At 37.0% G+C, this 13,021-nt stretch overlaps 1 protein-coding gene across 1 annotated transcript in view; it reads right to left on the bottom strand.

The window, feature by feature from the left end:
- The window catches only part of ripor2 (RHO family interacting cell polarization regulator 2), a 77,681-nt gene extending 67,479 nt beyond the window's left edge, over positions 1-10,202 (bottom strand). Inside the window, exon 1 of the mRNA XM_028461515.1 lies at positions 10,079-10,202. The gene's annotated coding sequence lies outside the window, so the exon portion shown is untranslated. The remainder of the gene's footprint in view (positions 1-10,078) is intronic.
- Between the last annotated feature and the right edge of the window lie 2,819 nt (positions 10,203-13,021).

The raw sequence follows: 13,021 nt of genomic DNA, 5'->3' as shown, positions 1-13,021 counted from the left end.
CCTAAATTGGGTAGGCAAGAATTTTGTCAGCATTTTTACTAAATTAAATTAAATTAAATTAATTACATTTTTAATATGTATGATGCAAAGTTGTCATTAAAAGCTTTTGGAGAAGGATCTTACGTGAAGGTCTTCTCTATCCATTCATACCCTCGCTCTGGTTCAGGGCAGGAACCTCAGAAAGAGAAGCTCACACCATGTTCCTTTTCCTGGCTCAATAGTGTTTGAATGTTTGTCTCAGTAAGCAATAGCTGTATGAATCTTATTAAACGCTACTCATGAGACCAGGACTCCCTTTGAGGGGAAATGACTCCCTCTGCAGCCACTTCCTGGACTCCTTAAAGACCCGAGGTTCTACTGAGAAGCACAAAGAAACAACTGACGGCCTAGTTCAGACCCTGACATGGGAACCATGTGCTCCTGGAGCAGCTCCGAGGAAGCCAACAAACTCCTCCAGCTTTGGCCTGGAGACACTTCAACTCGGCTCAAGTTTGACTAGTCAGCGTTCTGCTTTTCATGCAAAAGGACTTCTCATTCACGTCTGAATGAACAGATTGAAGCAATGAAACTGTGGGAGGCAGTTTGTGGTCTGTGCAGCATGTGAAGTAGAAACATCTCTGAAAAACAGAAAGCAAGTAAAAGGATGCATGAAGTTCTTTAATATTTATAATGTAATAACTACCAATAGTGAGATTAAACCTATTACTATGTTAACTAGCTTTACATGATGTGTGACAGTTGTCATAATGCACAGAGGCTTATAAAACTTTTTTGACTTTTTTGAAACTTTAAAACTTCATTTAATAAAAGGGCTCATACATCACAACATTTTATGCAGCAAATTAGCAATCAACTTCTAATTTATGTGCATTTATCACACTCGAAAATCAGATTTGATGATGAAAAATCCAAACCCAACAACAAAAGATGCTTGTTTACATTCTCACGCATTACATAAGATAATCAGTTCAATCGTAAGTAACACAATGGTCCAATCAATGAGCAACAGAGATTTGACTCCACATGAGCAATGAATCAGGGATGTTGGGATCCTGGACCGTCATCACAAGACAGATTAATGTGACGGCGACGCACCGTGACAATCAAACGTCCAAACAATCACACGCAGGCAGTGTTCATTTTAAATGGCCTGACCTACAAAACAAATCAGCACCGAGTGACTACACGTAAACGTGAAAGCTTATTTCTCACAAATGTGATGACATTACACTTTCCTTCAAGTCAAAAATATTTCATCTCTAGCAGTAATTACTTCAAAAACATTGTAAAGAAAATGGTTTTCCCTCCATCGCTCCAAGTCGACACTAATAGTGCCATTACTAGAGACTTTGCTTTACAGTGCTAACAATAGTAACCAGATTATTTGCATTTCCATTTCAAGAAAATGCAAGTGAGGATGCTGGTTCTGGTCTACGCTGCACTGCATTAGCTAGCATGAAAATATCAACATTAAAGGGGACATATCATGCTAAATCCACTTTTTTAGCCCTTAAATGCATTTTGATGTATATTTAGATTGTTTAGTACAGAAAAGTTCAAATTAATCTCTTCAGGTGCTCCGTTGATATCTTTATATTCTGTTTTGGTCATATTTTTCAATCTGTTTCGATTTTTCGATTCTCTACTACGTTTTTTGAACAATAACATCAGCGGAACTGCCAAATTAGGACATCAACTCCAGGCCCAACACTTCGAGCAATCCGCCATTTTTTTTTCTCGCTTTTATTTTGTAGTCCAAGCTCCAGGATGCAGAAGTTACGAGAGGAGAAATCAAAATGTTTGGTTGGATGTCGTAACCCACACGCTTCATTACAACGTCTCCCAGCATCAGAACCTTTTCAAAGTGCCTGGTTGAGTTTTATTTTTCACGGAAATATACCCACATCTGTGGGTAAGGTCATTTTTGTGTGCGCGAAGCACTTCAAGGATGACTGCTTCTGCAACCTCCGCCAGTATAAAGAAGGATTTGCCGAAAGACTTTGTCTGATTGAGGGGTCAATTCCTTCTATCTTTGGAGACGACGAACAGAGCACTTCGGTAAGCTGTAAATAACGCTAAAAAGTGTGATGATAAGACGTCCCTGTCATTGTTTTGTTAGCATTAGCAGTTGCACCGTTTTCATATGTTAGCGCTGTGTGCTCGTTTTAGATCCTTGATGATATGGCCAACGTGGTTTAATTTAAGTCTAAAGTTTTCATTAGTCATTTCATTTTGCCGTTTTTGTCTCCGAAAAGACTGTATTAAAATGCATTTCGTGACGTTAGCTTGACGCTAGCTCACTTGTTAGGGTTCTGCAGGTTCATCATCTTCCTTTTCATCTCGCTCCGCCGGGTCAGACTCTGGCTCAAACATGTAAAGCTGGATGGACAAGTATTCCGTTGTTGACATTGTGTAAATAACGTGTGAATAAACATTTTCTGCGCCGCTACACAGCCATATCTCTTCTATCAAACGACAAAAATGGCCGAGCAGGGTGGAGTTAAACCTGGAGAGGGGGCGGGGTATGAAGTGTCTCATTTGCATTTAAAGAGACAGCACCAAAACGAGTTGCTCTTAGAAGCACATCAGAAAAGGGCTAGAAAAGGGGTCTGGGGAGCTATAATAATGAGGAATTCAGACCCAAGCAGTGCAGTTCCGCTTTATATAGACCACAACTGTATGATTTATATCTAAAAAGAAAAGATTTAAAACCATGATATGTCCCCTTTAACATAACTTTATCTTAACATTAGCATTAACATTAACATAGCAATAGCTAGCTTTAACATTGACCTAACATTAGCATTAGCTAGCTTTAGCATTAACCTAGCATTAATGTAGCATTTGCACTAACCTGGCATTAGCATTAACATAGCAATAGCATTAGCCTAGCACCAACCGAGTATTAGCACTCACCTGGCATAAGCCTAACAATAGCATTAGCCAAACAATAGCACTAACCTAACCTTAACTAAGCAATAACCTAGCAATAGCTTAACATTAGCAATGAGGTTGAAAAAGGTTGAAAAGGGTTGAATGTTTTAGCTGAACATGTTAAAGGTTGAATGGATTGTAATTTGTTTGCAAAGGTTTTCAGGTAAAAATTGGAGCAGCTCCACTCTATCTCAATGAGCTGTTTCACTCTAAAAATGGGATCGGTGCTGAAAAGTCAACGCAGTACCAAAAATGTAATAACGAGGGATGTAACAATTCACTCAACTCCTGATACGATTCGATTCACGATATTGGGTTCACGATACGATTCTCTCACGATTTATTTTACAAAATGAGACTGTAGACAAATAATGATTAAAAAATATTCCTTTTTTTTTGGGAAAAAAAAACTAGAAAATACTGTACCATTTTCCTTTTATTTTTCATTGTCAAATGAATCCCTTGATAAACTATTCAGAACAGAACTAAAAATAAATCTTGAATGAAATAAATAAATGAATAATACAAATGAAGAAGAGGCCTATTAATTTAATTCTGGTTCTATAGTAAACAATGCAAAACCGCATAATAGTTATTTTTCTTTTTAAAGGTGCAACTGAAAATGTATTTTGTGCCTTAACAATTGCACTTTAAAAAAAAAACACTCTGCATTGTATTGACATAAGATATTTGTTTGGACCAGCAGAGGGCACTGGTAACCCAGTGGTCGGTTGGGGTGCAGCTATTTTGGGCAGTGAAGAAGAGATGCTATGCTAGCAGACAGAGCTAATAGAAAAACGTGACTTTTACAGATATTCACGTAATATTACAGATATTCTTTCGGTGCTAAAGGGGTAAGGAATCATTTATGAACATGTTTAAGAGTAGAAGGCAGCCAGAAAGAAAGTAGTAGCAGTTTCCACCCGCCGCCTCAGCCTTTGGACAAGGGAAAGATAAATATATAAATATTTAAACAGCCCTCTGCTGTTTAAAAAAAAGTACTGCGATTAAATTTTCAGAAAATCGATATGAATCGTGATACCTATGAATTGATTTTTAACTGCCTTACGATTAATCGTTACATCCCTAGTAATGACTAAAGTTTAAAAGTTACAAAGTCTCAAGCATAAATCTCGGTAACTTTCTGAACGTTTTGATAGCATATTTGTCAAAATCGGACAAATGTGTAGGAGAAGTTGACAAACAATGGAAGAAAAAAAAAGAGCCAACAATAGTGAGGATGCCTCATGCATCCTCACTATTGTTAGCGTGCACTTAAATTCAGCGGTATTTAAATGTGCTTTTATGTTCCATTTCATGTGCAGGTTTGCTGCACATGTCTGAGAAGAACAGGCTTCTTTTTTTAAATTTGCACCCTGCTGCTTCTGTCTTTCACTCCTCCTTCCATTAGTCATCGTCTTCATGTTCATGACCAGCTCAAGCTGCAGCCCGACTTGTTGACTATTCACTGAGATTTCAGGGATTAAAGCCAACACGATTGTGACGAGAATGGAAATAATGAAATAAATAGTTTTGTTTTAAGGGCAAGAGAAGGACTTAGAATACAAGAGGTGGTAAAGGATTGAGTGAGATCTACTCTGATGTAGTTCTACATCCCTTCTGCATCAGCAGAGGCTACAGCGGTGAGGAGGCGCGTTGCCATGGAGTGGGAAGATTTTCAGCACCATTATGAATGTGGTTGAATAGAGGAGATAAAATTACGTGCGTGTGTGTGTGTGTGTGTGTGAGAGAGAGAGATACACAAAATGAGATGAGAGGAAAAAGGAGGTAATAAAGTAAAATAAAAGGGGGCAGAGGTGAGGGACGAGGGGTCGCAGAGGGAGGCGGGACCACAAGGAGAAGCGGCAGGCAGGCACACAATCAGGTGAAGTGGTTTATTTTTAATCACCTCCGTTGTGACTCCTTTTAGTGCAACAAAAACACGACAGCCTCAGATAAGCAGCCAGAGGCGCCTGTGACTGCACTCCTGGTTTCACATCAGAGGAAAGTGACCCCCCCCCCCCCACCCCAGCCCCTGTGATGTTCCTCAGACGATCTGTTTCCTTCTTCAGAACCACTTTGCCCTAAGTGGAAAAAGAAAAAGAAGAGGAGCAGGAAGAGAAGAGGAAGAGAGCTCTTTTCATCATCTCAGATGAAATCAGCAGGTGGATGATTTTAGTCATCTTAGACCAACAGTGGGAGTAGTACGCAGTGGTATCTGGCAGTGGAGGCTCTTATTGGTGGTTCATGGAATCACAGGAGTTATTTATTTCTCATGCATGTTGTTTTCACTTTAAAACAATTATTAGAATAATTAATTTTTTGTTTCTTTTTTTACATTAGTTGTACCTTTCATTTATATAAAGTATTTCCTTTTAAATGTGTGTGTATTTCTATTAATATTTTTACTCCAAAAATAGTTTTGGGAGTAACACATACACATTAAAAAAAAAAGAAAACAATGTAACATTTCTAAAAAATATAATTATTTGTTTACCAGTTTTATGGTTTAGATTGAATGATTTTGTGTAAGGCCTTGTCATTTTTATACCTCTAATTTAAAAAAATGAAAAAAATTAAACAGTAGCTGTTGCACATGGAAAACTGATCATACAAAAGCAGACAATCTGCAGTGGATGGGTGTACAGTACGTGCGTAGGTGTGCGTGCCCTGTGACTGTCGTGACGTTTACCCGTGCATTCATGTAATATGTATGCACACTCTACACTTTGTTCCCAGTAGTTTTATCCTCTCAGTTGTGTGCGTGTGACTCATAAAGTCTTGAAAAGCATAAAAATACAATCGATTGTTTAGTCGTCAATTCATCAATTATTTTCTTTCATTCGATTCTTTTTCAGAACACAGAACAGGGTGTAACTAACATCTAAGAAACATTTCAAAACTTCAATCTAGGATTTATTCACTTCAGAAACAATGCATGAGCTAAAGCTGAATCCACTGACAAATTGCAGAAAGTCCTCTGACATTTATCAAACAGTATCAACATAGAACAGCTGATCTCCTTCTTCAGTGGGGAAAATAACAACCATCAGAGCACAGGCGAGCTGCGTGCTAAAAACTAAACATGCGTGGGTACTCAACAGTGAGTCCGTCTGAAAAAGCACTTGTAAACAGGCAACACGCTTGCTCAGTGTGAGTGCTGTGGTTGCCAAGGTTACGCCAACTCAAATATGATTAATATAAAATTGAAAAGCAGGCTGTACCATTACCAGGAGGTTACAAATGTCATATTACAGTCAGACTTTAAGATGTTTTTTTTTTCTTCAGCCGATGATGTTGATCAGACTTTAGTTTAGATTGTTTATGAATAGTTCATGGACTGTGACAAACACCATCATCTCTGACTCAAATGACTAAACATCGACCTTTGGACGGCTCATCTTCAGCGTTACTGACACTAGTCTGTATGACGACAACTACAAATGCAGTGAACATCACTCGTTTGCCTGTAGGTTATGAAAAGAAAGACATTTTAAAGCACCCAAAGGACCAGTATTGGTTGCACTTTGCAGCTATGGAGCCTCATTAGCGTTATTAGGATTACCTTGAACAGTCGGACCATCGTGCAGAAGCTCAAACTTCCTGTTTGAGACTTTAGAAGCTGATCAAAGCCCTCAGCACTGCTGGCAACACAAGGTTGACTTCACAAAACCATCTGTTTTTAGAGAGAGCAGCTCATAAAACAGAAAGGGTATTTATTTTTGTAATCAAAATCTTCCCACAAGTTAAACTATGCAGGTATTGATTAATTCGTTACTCGCTATAATGATCTGCGCTGAAGCCCATTGGCTACATCCCCTATTGATAAATAATGAGCTCATCAGTGAAGAACTAAGCCACTTAAAGACTGAAGGGAATGATCAGCACCCTTCAACCATCTGAGTGCTGCTTTAAAAGCCCATTCTGCAGCTGAGTGTCACGTTAGAAGTGGATGATGGGAGCGTGTTTTTATTCAACACTAACTACTGTATGTATACGAACAGGAGGATTTGACTTTGATCTTTCTTCTCTGGGTTCTGTTGTATTGCGTTTGATCTGATTTTCAGCATTAATTTATTACAATTTAAAGCTTGGCAGCCATTGCTAATTATTGTTTTGGATTAAGTAATTCGATAAATGTTTATTTAAAAAAAACATGTGATGGACTAAATGTTGAAAATTGTCAAAAAAATGGAAAACAAAATAAAAGAAAAATCAACAATGCTGTAATTGACTTTTATCATTGTTATTGCTTTACCCACAGTCGTTGCCCCACATCTATTGGACTGTTTTCTTGAAAAATGTGTAGAAGCAAATTATTTTAACTCAAGTTCAATTTATCTAAACCTAAAGTAAAGATGAAGCTTATAATTAAAGACATACAGCTCAGCTCAGCTATGCCCACAACTAACCACAAGGAAACAAGAAATTTTAATATATCAAATAATTTCTTTAAAAAAAAAAAATTACCTATTGTTTCTTTTGTCAGGATGTTCAAACTTTTCCTGTTAAATTTGCAGCTAAATGTTTTATTCTGACGTTTATAAAATCTGACAAACACTAAAGACGACAAAAGGTTTTTCCACAATTCGTCAAAGCTTTTTAACTGATATTGTTGCAAAGAGTTAAATGAAGCAGTCTACTTGTTCCAGAATAAATAACATATTTCTCTTTATGCTAAAGTCAGAGCTTGGAAATCTTTATCAGTCAAAGAGTCATTTGGACTTGTCTCGTACAGAAAAGAAAGCATTAGGAGCCATAGACATTTAAAATGAAGATAAAATTGCATATCACGTTCTTTTTACCTTTATGCTGTATGAACAAACTATAGTGTTGCATTTATGAAATCCATCAACTGTTACAGAGAAAACTAATTTACATGTAACAAAAATATTTAGAACTTTGAAAAAAAGACGCTGGGTTGAAGGTTATCTTTGAAAAAAATACTAAATGACCATTTTAGTCCTTCTTGTATTTAAAAACAAAAAACAAACTTCAGTCTGACGGTTCTTGGTTGATAACATATGATGAGCAACAAAAAATTTCACACATTTTATTTGGATTTCATATTTAACTTATTTAAATTTTATTTGATGCTCCTCAAATTTAACAATATATTTAAAAAAGGAATGACATAAAATACATTTTGATTAAATGCTCATTTATTTTCAAAAGCTCAGTGGTTCAACGCTGTGCTCCGTAAATCGCTTAGCAAAAATTGATGGGTTCGAACCCCGTGAAGGGACTTTTATTGAAAAGTTTACCTTACCCAAAAGGTGGTTCAATGAGGTTTAGGGTTATATGGACAGTGTTCGAGTCCTACCCAATAAATATTCCTCTCCAAGTCCAATTCCCCCTTATTGAATAAATACACAAACCTCATTTGTTTTTTCACAAAGCCAGAGGGAGCCACAGCAGAGGGATGAAAGAGCCACATGTGGCTCTGGAGCCATGGGTTGCAGACCTCGCAGCTAAACTATGAAGACACCACTGGCGATAGGATATAGATGGGTTTTCCACTCCCATAATCCCCTGCACGCATCGCCATCTTGTGTGTCACTGTAACCTTAGCAGGCAACCCAAGTCACTGATTTAAAAAATAAATAAAAGTCACTGATTTTACTGTTTTTTAGCCGTGTGTCATGCCGCATACATGCGTTGTGTGGGGTTGCTCAAACAGAGCAAAGCCAGGGGAAAATACAAGACAGTAGGGATGTAACAATTAATCGTAAGGCAGTTAAAAATTGATTCATAGGTATCACGGTTCACATCGATACTGTGAAAATTGAATGGCAGTACTTTTTTTTAAAACAACAGAGGACGCTATCCAGAAGTGTTGGTGGCGGGCGGAATCTGCTAATACTTTCTTTCTGGCCACCTTCTACTCTTAAACATGTTCATAAATGATTCTTTACCCCTTTAGCACTGAAAGAATATCTGTAATATTACGTGAATATCTGTGAAAGTCACGTTTTTCTATTAGCTCTGTCTGCTAGCATAGCATCTCTTCTTCACTGCAAGATATCTGCATGCCAACTGACCACTGGGTTACCATCGCCCTCTGCTGGTCCAAACAAATATCTGACGTAAATACAGTGCAATGACTGTTTTTTGTTTTTTTAAGTCCAATTGTTAAGGCACAAAATACATTTTCAGTTACACTTTTAAAAAGAAAAAGAACTATAATGCATTTTGCATTGTTTACTGTAAAACCAAAATTATCTTCATTTGTATTATTCCTTTAGTTATTTCATTCAAGATTTATTTTTTGTTAAATTGCATTGTTTTGAATAGTTTATCAAGGGATTCTTTTGACAATGAAAAATAAAAGGTAAACAGTACAGTTTTTTAGTCCCCCCCCCCCCCAAAAAAAAGGAATATTTTTCAGTCATCATTTGTCTACAGTCCCATTTTGTAAAATAAATCGTGAGAGAATCGTATCGTGAACCCAGTATCGTGAATCGAATCGTATCTGGAGTTGAGTGAATCGTTACATCCCTACGAGACAGTTTTATTGCACTCCTAAAATAATAACTAGTCAAGGAGAACAAACAGAACGTCTGTCCACGGAACGGAGAAACAAATTGCTAGCCATCATCAACAGGAAAGCTGACCCACAAAAGTGACACTATTATAAAGTCTGTAGCGATCAAAGAACGCATAGTGTAGAAACATGAACAAACTAAATGTGATCATTTAAAATCTTGAGTATGTCCATATTTTGTAAACTAGGCCTTAAATTGTATTAAGTCAAGTCTTAAATTGTGTATTTATTTACCGCTTTCTTTGTAACCCCTGTTTTTAAATACTTGTTAAACTAACAAACTTTAAAAAAAAAAAAAAAAAAAATAGGGAAAATCTGAAAAACAAAAATTAAATTTCAAGAAGTATAATAACCCTGACACACACACACTCACTCTATTGTATATACCAGAGTTTTTCAAATTAGGGTAGGTGTACTTGAGAGAAAGAGAAGAGGAGGAGGAAAATTGACAAATGTAGGCATTAAAAATATAGTTTAGTTGAGTTCAAAATAAAAAGTTGTATCGGGACATCGCTAATAGGCGGTAATGCTCCTTGCCTTGGTTTCCAACCGCCTTAAAACTACACAGAAGAAGAAGTAATACTGTAATAGTCATCTTACCTTTGAAACAATATTCCAGCAAAAACGACCCTTAGCTTGTCAAAGGTCCACACACACGCCTCCAAAGACTTGTATGCTTTCATTTCATCCAATATGTAGGCACTTTTCACCTGATAGTTTACAACGTCTACTCTGGATACAAAACGGCCCGGGAACGTATCTACGTCGGACACACGTCCTATTTCCCGCTCTCATACGGAAAGGAGACTTTATTGTCGATTTCACTCAACTTCTGTAAATACCTCACTTTGAAAGTTGTATTCAAACTATCTCTGGAGATCGTTTGTTCTGACGTCATTTTGAAAGCTTTGGGGGACAAAAATGTATCGTATCAAGATGTAAATAATAATGAACGAAAGCTGCCACACAAAATGGCGGACTACGGAATTGTGGGAAATGCGTGACGTCATCGGAAACCCATCAACCTTGGGGTCACCTGAAAAGTTTAAATGGGGTCGCTCGAAATGTTTAGTAATTGATAAAATAAATGATTAAAAAAAAAGTAACATATATATATATATATATATATATATATATATATACTTTTTTTTTTTTTTAATCATTTATTTTATTACATTTAAAACATACAATCTTAAAAAAGTGTATTTTTATACTTTCATTTTCCTAAATAGCTGGCACTATTTCTGGCTACTCTGTATTTGTAACACAGTATAACAAACATGATCAAAAACTAACTAGGAAAAAAAATGTCTTTGGGGTCACCAGAAATTCTTGATATTAAAATGGGGTCACGAGCCTATAAAGGTCTAAGTGCACGTACAACACAATGGTTGCCTCAGAGCAGCAGGTGTGACGTGGTGTATGAAAGCTCTCACTCAACAGGAAGGATCCGAGTTCACCTGCAGAGTCTCAGGTTCACTGCAGCACTCAGACAATTAGGAGCAGCTTTACATGAACATTAGAGGAAGAAACAAGAAGATGGGGGAGGGGGAAGGCAGTGGCTATTGATACGGAAACGTACGAATAGACTGCCTCTGCAGCGCCCCTCATTGGCCAGTTTATGTGACGTGACGGGTGCACCACGTGACTTAAAGTTCCGTCAGTTTTATTTTAGCTCATATTTATTTTTAGCTAGCCCGCTAGCCCTTTTATTTTACTCTATCCCATAGAATACCCTAAAATGTTTTTTTTTTTTTTTTTTGTATAGGTATTTTTAAAGGTGGAATTTGCCGTGTTAAATATGTTAAAATAAAAATAAAAAAAAAAAAAAAATATATATATATATATATATATAAATATGACAAAAGTCATGACACGGTGTCAACACAGGCACATTAGGTAGAAGAGGTCCAGAAAAGGTATTCATAGTCCTTAGGGCTATTGATACGTTTCCATATCAATAGACACTCCCCCCCCCAAAAAAACATTAAAAGCAAATAGTTACGATTGAACTTCCTGCGGGACGCATGAGGCCTCCAGGGTCTGTTTTTGATCCAGTTCAGGCGTCGATGGAGCTCCATGGTGTAGAGGAGGAGGACCTCTCAGTCTGCTTCCTCTGCCCATCCTCAGGAGGTCACACTCGCCTAGCACAGCATCAGAGTCCAAAGACCAAAGCAATGGCACAGGCCTCCCCTCACCTCACCTCAGAAACAGCTTCACAGCAGCAGTTTGTCCCACACTCTGGGAAGGAGCAGGTGTACAGAGTCACTGATGGGGAGCACGGCTCAGTTTCATCTCCACTGCTTTATCTTTAATGCATGAGTCAGAGGAACCCAACCCCTGCTCAGGTCTGTCCCCAGGAGGGACCACCTCACCTTTCCATGGGTGCCATCTCAGGCATGCACTGCTCCCCCTGATATAATGTGATGCTGTAGTCAGACACATATGAAGTTAATACCTTTTATTAATTGATTCTCAATCAAAAGTTCAATGATAAGTTTTATTTGTATAGCACATTTCATACACAAGACAACTCAATGTGTTTCACATGTTTAAAAAGTGCAACAGCAAACATTCAACAGCTTAAAAATCAATAACATTAAAATCTGTAGCAATAACATTTCAAATCAGCAAATGCAATGCTTTTCCGAATCAATTTGGTAGTAAATACATCCTTGAGTGCAACTTTAAAAAAAATCAGTTGCAACATGATTGACATTATATTGAGTGCTATGCAAAATAAATCTGCTAGGGATGCACAGATACCACGTTTTCCCAAACCTACACTTGGGTATGTGTACTTGCCGATACTTATACTACAAACAGAGAAATGCAATGACTTGGTAGACAGATTTAATTTATGTTTACCTCTGCTTGTTACAAATGTGTATATATGAGATGGAAAAAAGAAATTTAGAAATTGACATTTAAAAACATCTGTAAAAAAAATAAATATATATAGCTTCTCCTGGGGGTCAATCCACAAAAATGACAGTATTAAAGACATTGGATGCAATGTGTCTCGTTAAACTTTAGCGAGTATGTGTATATTAATGCAGTATCAGAACAAATACCCAATCCCAGTATCAGTTTATTCCTTAAAAAAGGCTCCATAGCACCTTTGATGATTAGCCTACATTACCTTTCTGTTGAATGAAAAATGTAGTTTATTTGATCTAAGAAGTTCATATTAAACTACTTTTTTTTTCAAGCTGATATTCCATCCATTTAAAGACATTATATTGAGATGACAAATCTTTAGGCATCCTTGGATCAGGTTTATGCAACAATTCTGTCCTCTAGTGGCTATTCAACACATTCCCGTCTTTAAAAAAAGAGAAGTCACTCAATGTGCAAAGCGTGATTCAGATTCTGTACTTGACTTTATTTGAATAAAACATTTGTTTTATTTTTCAGACAACTTTATCAACTGTAGAACATCTTTACCATTTGGTTTGTTTTTTTTGCTTAAAATAGAATAAATAACAGTGAACAAAGCAGGAATAATGTCACAAATACAAACACCCATCAGAAAACACACAC

The sequence above is a fragment of the Gouania willdenowi genome, chromosome 11, assembly GCF_900634775.1.
Source record: "Gouania willdenowi chromosome 11, fGouWil2.1, whole genome shotgun sequence".
Lineage (NCBI taxonomy): Eukaryota > Metazoa > Chordata > Actinopteri > Blenniiformes > Gobiesocidae > Gouania > Gouania willdenowi.
Note: the sequence above shows the minus strand (reverse complement) of the source record. Positions and strands in the feature narration are given on the sequence as shown.